Raw genomic sequence first — 9161 nt, 5'->3', positions numbered from 1 at the left:
TACAGTTCTGGTCGCCTCATTATTGGAAGGACGTGGAAGCTTTGGAACGGGTGCAGAGGAGATTTACCAGGATTTTGCCTGGTATGGAGGGAAAATCTTATGAGGAAAGGCTGATGGACTTGAGGTTGTTTTCGTTAGAGAGAAGAAGATTAAGAGGTGACTTAATAGGGGCATACAAAATGATCAGAGGGTTAGATAGGGTGGACAGCGAGAGCCTTCTCCCGCGGATGGAGGTGGCTAGCACGAGGGGACATAGCCTTAAATTGAGGGGTAATAGATATAGGACAGAGGTCAGAGGTGGTTTTTTTACGCAAAGAGTGGTGAGGCCGTGGAATGCCCTACCTGCAACAGTAGTGAACTCGCCAACATTGAGGGCATTTAAAAGTTTATTGGATATGCATATGGATGATAAGGGCATAGTGTAGGTTAGATGGCCTTTAGTTTTTTCCATGTCGGTGCAACATCGAGGGCTGAAGGGCCTGTACTGTGCTGTATCGTTCTATGTTCTATGTTCTAAATTTATATTTAAAAAATTGCTCTGATCTCCCCGACAGACAGCCATATTCTGGCTACCACCTGGATAACCTCCTGTTTCAGGGTGGGCTCACTGTGGGATCACACACACACTGCGCTTTGAAGACTCACATCAGAAGCTTTGGGGCGTAGGAAGAGCTGTAGGCTTCTTCACCGCAGGAACTACCAGCTTCTAGAAGGATGATTTTTTTTTTAGTAAGAAGTCTTACAACACCAGGTTAAAGTGCAACATGTTTGTTTCAAACACTAGCTTTCGGAGCACTGCTCCTTCCTGAGGTCCTGAAGGAGCAGTGCTCTGAAACAAACATGTTGCACTTTAACCTGGTGTTGTAAGACTTCTTACTGTGCTCACCCCAGTCCAACGCCGGCATCTCCACGTCATGATTTTTTTTTTAACGGTTTAAAATTCTTTCCATGGGATAGGTGTGTCACCGACTGGGCAGAGATAGGGAAGGTTGCAGGGGCTAGTTGCTAGAGAGATAGGGAGGGTTGTCGGTGTGGAGGAGGTTACAGAGATAGGGAGGGCTGTAGGGGTTGGAGGAGGTTACAGGGATAGGGAGGGCTGTAGGGGTTGGAGGAGGTTACAGGGATAGGGAGGGTTGTAGGCGGGGAGGAGGTTACAGAGATAGGGTGGGTTGTAGGGGTTGGAGGAGGTTACAGAGATAGGGAGGGACGGATGTAGGGGTTGGAGGAGGTTACAGAGATAGGGAGGGCTGTAGGAGGTTACAGGGATAGGGAGGGTTGTAGGAGGTTACAGAGATAGGGAGGGATGGATGGATTGGAGGAGGTTACAGAGATAGGGAGGGATGGATGGATTGGAGGAGGTTACAGAGATAGGGAGGGATGGATGGATTGGAGGAGGTTACAGAGATAGGGAGGGATGGATGTAGGGGTTGGAGAGGGTTACAAGGATAGGGAAGGCTGTAGGGGTTGGAGGAGGTTACAGAGATAGGGAGGCTGTCGAGGTTGAAGGAGGTTACACGGGAAGCGAGGGTTGATCCTCCGCCAGTTAACACTCCCTCAGTGTTGGCCCGGAATCCAATATTTGTGTCTGGAATGGACACACCTTTTCCTGAGGCTGTGACGGTGTTATTGATTCTGAAATAACTGCAGACTTCATAGTTTCAATACACTCATCATGCAATTTAAACAGACTGTGTTCACCACACTCGTCTTTCGACGATCCTTGTCTGGGTAAAGTTGATTGGGCTATAATTAACTTCCCACATTGACAGCAGAACTTTCAAAGGGTGCCCGTTGTGTGAGTAAGCCGGATGCATTTACAAAGAGTCAGTGAGTATACGGGACAGAGGGAAATATTTAACCATACAGAGGGAAGCGAGGAGAGAGACGAGAGGCAGACAGACAGCACAGCCCGGTGGAGCGAGCAGCTCACTGTCTGACTGGGGAGACAGGCAGACACACAGGTATGTACCCTCCCCGCTCCCTGGTCCCCCCCCCCCCCCCCTCTCAACCATCTCCCACCTCCCTGATCCCCCTCCCTCAACCAACTCCCCCCTCCCTGATCCCCCTCCCTCAACCATCTCCCACCTCCCTGATCCCCCTCCCTCAACCAACTCCCCCCTCCCTCAACCAACTCCCCCCTCCCTGATCCCCCTCCCTCAACCAACTCCCCCCTCCCTGATCCTCCTCCCTCAACCAACTCCCCCCTCCCTGATCCCCCTCCCTCAACCATCTCCCACCTCCCTGATCCCCCTCCCTCAACCAACTCCCCCCTCCCTGATCCCCCTCCCTCAACCAACTCCCCCTCCCTGATTCCCCTCCCTCAACCAACTCCCCCCTCCCTGATCCCCCCTCCCTCAACCAACTCCCCCCTCCCTGATTCCCCCTCCCTCAACCAACTCCCCCCTCCCTGATCCCCCTCCCTCAACCAACTCCCCCCTCCCTGATTCCCCTCCCTCAACCAACTCCCCCCTCCCTGATCCCCCTCCCTCAACCAACTCCCCCCTCCCTGATCCTCCTCCCTCAACCAACTCCCCCCTCCCTCAACCAACTCCCTCCTCCCTGATCCCCCTCCCTCAACCAACTCCCCCCTCCCTGATTCCCCTCCCTCAACCAACTCCCTCCTCCCTGATCCCCCTCCCTCAACCAACTCCCCCCTCCCGATCCCCCTCCCTCAACCAACTCCCCCCTCCCTGATCCCCCTCCCTCAACCAACTCCCCCCTCCCTGATCCTCCTCCCTCAACCAACTCCCCCCTCCCTGATCCTCCTCCCTCAACCAACTCCCCCCTCCCTGATCCCCCTCCCTCAACCAACTCCCCCCTCCCTGATCCCCCTCCCTCAACCAACTCCCCCCTCCCTGATCCCCCTCCCTCAACCAACTTCCCCCCTCCCTGATCCCCCTCCCTCAACCAACTCCCTCCTCCCTGATCCCCCTCCCTCAGCCAACTCCCCCCTCTTTGATCCCCCTCCCTCAACCAACTCCCCCCTCCCTCATCCCACTCCCTCATCCCACTCCCCCTCCCTCATCCCACTCCCCGCTCCCTCATCCCACTCCCCCTTCCTCATCCCACTCCCCCTTCCTCATCCCACTCCCTCTTCTCTGATCCCCCCCTGATCCCACTCCCCCCTCCCTCATCCCACTCCCCCCTCCCTCATCCGACTCCCCCCTCCCTCATCCGACTCCCCCTCCCGCATCCCACTCCCCCTCCCTCATCCCACTCCCCCCTCATCCCCCCTCCCTCATCCCACTTACCCCTCCCTCACCCCACTCCCCCTCCCTCATCCCACTCCCCGCTCCCTCATCCCACTCCCCCCTCATCCCACTCCCCCATCATCCCACTCCCCCCTCATCCCACTCCCCTCATCCCACTCCCCCCTCATCCCACTGCCACCCTCATCCCACACCCCCCGTCATCCCACTCCCCCCTCATCCCACTCCCCCCTCATCCCACTCCCCCATCCCACTCCCTCCCATCCTACTCCCCCCTCATCCCACTCCCCCTCCCCACCTCATCCCACTCCCCCTCCCCACCTCATCCCACTCCCCTTCCCTGATCCCCCCTCCCTCATCCCACTCCCCCCTCCCTCATCCCTCATCCCACTCCCCCCTCCCTGATCCCCCTCCCTCATCCCACTCCCCCTCCCTCATCCCACTCCCCCTCATCCCACTCCCCCTCATCCCACTCCCCCTCATCCCACTCCCCCTCATCCCACTCCTCCCCTCATCCCACTCCCCCCTCATCCCACTCCCCCCTCATCCCACTCCTCCCTCATCCCACTCCCCCCTCATCCCACTTACCCTTCCCTCATCCCACTGACCCTTCCCTCATCCCACTTACTCCCCCTCATCCCACTCCCCCCTCATCCTACCCCCCTCATCCCACTCCCCCCTCATCCCACTCCCTCCCTCATCCCACTCCCCCTCCATGCTCCCACTTCCCCCTTGATCTCACTCCCTCCCTCAACCCATTCCCACCTCCCTCATCGCACTCCCTCATCCCACTCCCCCTCCCTCATCCCACTCCCCCTCCCTCATCCCACTCCCCCCTCCCTGATCGCACTCCCCCCTCCCGGATCGCACTCTACCCTCCCTCACCCCACACCCCCTCCCTCATCCGACTCCCCCCCCCGATCCCACTCCCCTCATCCCACTCCTCCCTCCCTGATCCCACTCCCACCTCCCAGATCGCACTCCCCCCTCACTGATCCTCCTTCCCCAACCTCCCCTGATCCCACTTCCCCAACCCTCCCACTCTAATCCCATTCGCCTCTCTAAACCCACTTCCCAACCCACTCTCTAAGCCCACTTCCCAACCCCTTCTCTAACCGCACTTCCCCAAACCCCTCTCTAACCTAAATTCCCCAACACCCCCTCTCTTATTCCACTTCCCCAAACCCTCCTCGCTAATCCCACTTCCCAACCCCCCTCTCTAATCCCACTTCCCCAACCTCCCTCTCTAATCCCACTGCCCCAACCCCCCTCTGTAATCCCACTTCCCCAACCCCCCCTCTCTAATCCCACTTCCCTCCTCCTCTCTAACCCAACTTCCCCAACCCCCCCTCTCTAATCCCACTTCCCAACCCCCCCTCTCTAACACCACTTCCCCAACCCCCCTCTCTAATCCCAATTCCCCAACTCCCCCTCTCTAATCCCACTTCCCCAACCCCCCTCTCTAATCCCACTTCCCAACCCCCCCTCTCTAACCCCACTTCCCCAAACCCCCCCTCCCTAAACCCACTTCGCCAACCCCCCTCTCTAATCCCACTTCCCCAACCTCCCTCTCTAATCCCACTTCCCCAACCCCTCCTCTCTAATCCCACTTCACCAACCCTCCTCTCTAATCCCACTTCCCCCTCCAATCTAACCCAACTTCCCAACCCCCCTCTCTAATCCCACTTCCCCCTCCTCTCTAACCCCACTTCCCCAACCCCCCTCTCTAATCCCATTTCCCAACCCCCCCTCTCTAATCCCACTTCCCCAACCTCCCTCTCCAATCCCACTTCCCCAACCCCCCCTCTGTAATCCCACTTCCCCAAACCCCCTCTCTAATCCCACTTCCCCCCTCCTCTCTAATCCCACTTCCCCAACCCCCCCTCTCTAACCCCACTTCCCCAACCCATCCCTCTCTAACCCCACTTCCCCAACCCCTCTTCTCTAATCCCACTTCCCCAACCCCCTCTCTCTAATCTGACTTCCCAACATCCCCCTCTAACCCCACTTCCCCAGCCTCCCTCTCTAATCCCACTTCCCTAACCCCCCCCTCTCTAATCCCACTGCCCCAACCCCCTCCTCTCTAACCCCACATCCCCAACCCCCCCCTCCCTAATACCACTTCCCCAACCCCCCCTCTCTAATCCCACTTCCCAACCACACCTCTCGAACCTCACTTCCCCAAACCCCCCCTCTCTAATCCCACTTCCCAAACCCCCTCTCTAACCCCACTTCCCCAACCCTCCTCTCTAATCCCACACCCCAACCCCTCCTCTCTAATCCCACTTCCCCAGCCCCCCTCTCTAATCCCACTTCCCAACCTCCCCTCTCTAATCCTACTTCCCCAACCCCTCCTCTCTAATCTCACTTCCCCAACACCCCTCTCTAACCCCACTTCCCCAACCCCCCACTCTAACCCCACTTCCCCAACCTCCCCTCTCTAACCCCACTTCCCCAACCCCCCCTCTCTAACCCCACTTCCCCAACCCCCCTCTCTAACCCCACTTCCCCAACCCCTCCTCTCTAATCCCACTTCCCCAACCCCCCCTCTCTAACCCCACTTCCCCAACCCCCCTCTTTAACCCCACTTCCCCAAACGCCTCTCGAACCCCACTTCCCAACCTCCCCTCTCTAACCCCACTTCCCAACCTCCCTCTCTAATCCCACTTCCCCAACCTCCCCTCTCTAACCCCACTTTCCCAACCCCCCCTCTAACCCCACTTCACCAACCCCCCCCTCTCTCACCCCACTTCCCCAACCCTCCCCTCTAACCCCACTTCCCCAACCCCCTCCTCTCTAACCCCACTTCCCCAACCCCTCCTCTCTAACCCCACTTCCCCAACCCCCCCTCTCTAATCCCACTTCCCCAACCCCTCCCTCTAATCCCACTTCCCCAACCCCACCTCTTTAATCCCACGTCCCAACCCCTCTTCTCTATCCCCACTTCCCCAACCCTCCTCTCTAATCCCACTTCCCGAACCAACCTCTCTAATCCCACTTCCCCAACCCCCCCCTCTAATCCCACTTCCCCAACCCCCCTCTATAACCCACTTCCCCAAAACCCCCTCTCTAATCCCACTTCCCCAACCTCCCCTCTTGAATCCCACTTCCCCAACCCCCCCCTCTAATCCCACTTCCCCAACTCCCCCTCTCTAATCCCACTTCCCCAACCTCCCCTCTCGAATCCCACTTCCCAACCCCCCCTCTTTAATCCCACTTCCCCAACCCCCCCTCTCTAACCCCACTTCCCCAACCCTCCCCTCTAACCCCACTTCCCCAAACCCTTCTCTAATCCCACTTCCCCAGCCCCCCTCTCTAATCCCACTTCTCAACCTCCCCTCTCTAATCCCACTTCCCCAACCCCTCCTCTCTAATCTCACTTCCCCAACCCCCCCCTCTAACCCCACTTCCCCAACCCCCCCTCTCTAACCCCACTTCCCCAACCTCCCCTCTCTAACCCCACTTCCCCAACCCCCCCTCTCTAACCCCACTTCCCCAACCCTCCCCTCTAACCCCACTTCCCCAACCCCTCCTCTCTAACCCCACTTCCCCCACACCCCCTCTCTAACCCCACTTCCCCAACCCCCTCTCTAACTCCAATTCCCAACCTCCCCTCTCTAACCCCACTTCCCCAACCCCTCCTCTCTAATCCCACTTTCCCAACCCTCCTCTCTAATCCCACTTCCCCAGCCCCCCTCTCTAACCCCACTTCCCGAAAGCTCCTCTCTAAACCCACTTCCCCAACCCCTCCTCTCTAACCCCACTTCCCCAACCCCCCTCTCTAACCCCACTTCCCCAGCCCCCCCCCTCTAATCCCACTACCCCAACCACCCACTCTCTAATCCCACCCCCAACTCCCCACACTATCTAATCCCACTCCCCAACCCCCACTCTCGCTAATCCCACTACCCCATCCCCATTCTCTCTAATCCTACTCCCCCAAAACCCACTCTCTCGAATCCCACTACCCCAACCCGCCACTCTTTCTAATCCCACTCCCCCAACCCCCACTCTCTATAATCCCACTCCCCCAACCACCCACTCTTTCTAATCCCACTCCCCCCACCCCCACTCTCTGTAATCCCACTCCCCCAACCCCCACTCTCTATAATCCCACTGCCCAGCCCCCCCACTCTCTCTAATCCCACTTCCCAACCCCCCACTCTCTCATCCCACTCTCCAACCCCCACTCTCTGTAATCCCACTCCCCAACCCCCCACTCTCTCATCCCACTCCCCCAACCCCCCACTCTCTCTAATCCCACTCCCCAATCCCCACTCTCTCTAATCCCACTCCCCAACCCCCCACTCTCTCATCCCACTCCCCAACCCCCACTCTCTATAATCCCACTCCCCCAACCACCCCACTCTTTCTAATCCCACTCCCCCAACCCCCCACTCTCTCTAATCCCACTCCCCCAACTCCCACTCTCTGTAATACCACTGCCCCAGCCCCCCACTCTCTCATCCCACTCCCCCAACCCCCACTCTCTCTAATCCCACTCCCCCAACCCCCACTCTCTCTAATCCCACTCCCCAACCACCCACTCTCTGTAATCCCACTCCCCAACCCCCACTCTCTTTAATCCCACTCCCCCAACCACCCACTCTCTCTAATTCCACTCCCCCAACCCCCCACTTTCTCTAATCCCACTCCCCCAACCACCCGCGCTCTCTAATTCCACTCCCCCAACCCCCCACTCTCTCTAATTCCACTCCCCCAACCACCTGCGCTCTCTAATTCCACTCCCCCAACCCCCCACTCTCTCTACCCACTCCCCCAACCCCCCACTCTCTGTAATCCCACTCCCCCAACCCCCCACTTTCTCTAATCGCACTCCCCAACCCCCCACTCTCTCTAATCCCACTTCCCCAAACCCCACTGTCTCTAATCCCATACCTCCAACCCCCCACTGACTCTAATCACACTTCCCCAACCCCCCACTCTCTCTAATCCCACTCCCCAACCCCCCCACTCTCTCCAAAACCACTTCCCCAACCCTCCTCTCTCTCTATTCCCATTCCCTCACCTCACTCTCAGTGTTAGATGAAGAGTAAAACTCCCTCTACACTGTCCCCATCAAACACTCCCAGGACAGGTATAGCACGGGGTTAGAAACGGGGTAATTATTCCCCACTGTCTCTAATCCCATACCTCCAACCCTCCACTGACTCTAATCACACTCCCCCAACCCCCCACTCTCTCTAATCTCACTCTCGAACCCCCCACTCTCTCTAATCCCACTCCCGAACCCCCCCCACTCTCTCTAATCCCACGCCCCAACCCCCACTCTATCTAATCCGACTATCCCAACCCCCACTCTCTCTAATCCCACTCCCCAACCCCCACTCTCTCTAATCCGACTCCACCAACCCCCATTCTCTCTAATCCCAATCCCCAACCCCCAACTCCTCTAATCCCAATCCTCAACCCCCCACTCTCTCTAATCCCAATCCTCAACCCCCCACTCTCTCTAATCCCACACCTCCAACCCCCCACTGACTCTTATCACACTCCCCCAACCACCCACTCTCTCTAATCCCACTGCCCAACCCCCCCACTCTCTCCAAAACCACTTCCCCAACCCTCCTCTCTCTAATCCCATTCCCTCACCGCACTCTCAGTGTTAGATGCAGAGCAAAACTCCCTCTACACTGTCCCCATCAAACACTCCCAGGACAGGTATAAGCACAGGGTTAGAAACGGGGTAATTATTCCCCACTGTGTAAGACAGCTTGTTTATGAGTTTGGAGTTGAGTTCAGGAGTAGCCTAAATAGCGTGTTTATATTTAGCTTTTCTGAATTGTGGTTGGGTGGAAAAATGCAGTGTTTACTTGGAACTATGCCAGATATTCTTGAAGGCACAGACACTCCCTCTGATATCCCTTTGGACACCCCATTCTCCATGTGAGAGTTCAACACTGGCACACCCAAACCCACACACAGACACTT

At 57.6% G+C, this 9161-nt stretch overlaps 1 protein-coding gene across 1 annotated transcript in view; it reads left to right on the top strand.

The window, feature by feature from the left end:
• The first annotated feature begins 1624 nt into the window (after positions 1 to 1624).
• LOC119974873 (CD276 antigen-like) overlaps positions 1625 to 9161 on the top strand; it is a 39124-nt gene continuing 31587 nt past the window's right edge. Inside the window, exon 1 of the mRNA XM_038814198.1 lies at positions 1625 to 1961. The gene's annotated coding sequence lies outside the window, so the exon portion shown is untranslated. The remainder of the gene's footprint in view (positions 1962 to 9161) is intronic.

Source organism: Scyliorhinus canicula, chromosome 12, assembly GCF_902713615.1.
Source record: "Scyliorhinus canicula chromosome 12, sScyCan1.1, whole genome shotgun sequence".
Classification (NCBI taxonomy): domain Eukaryota; kingdom Metazoa; phylum Chordata; class Chondrichthyes; order Carcharhiniformes; family Scyliorhinidae; genus Scyliorhinus; species Scyliorhinus canicula.
The sequence above is the reverse complement of the archived record's forward strand: the minus strand, read 5'-3'. Positions and strand labels throughout refer to the sequence as shown.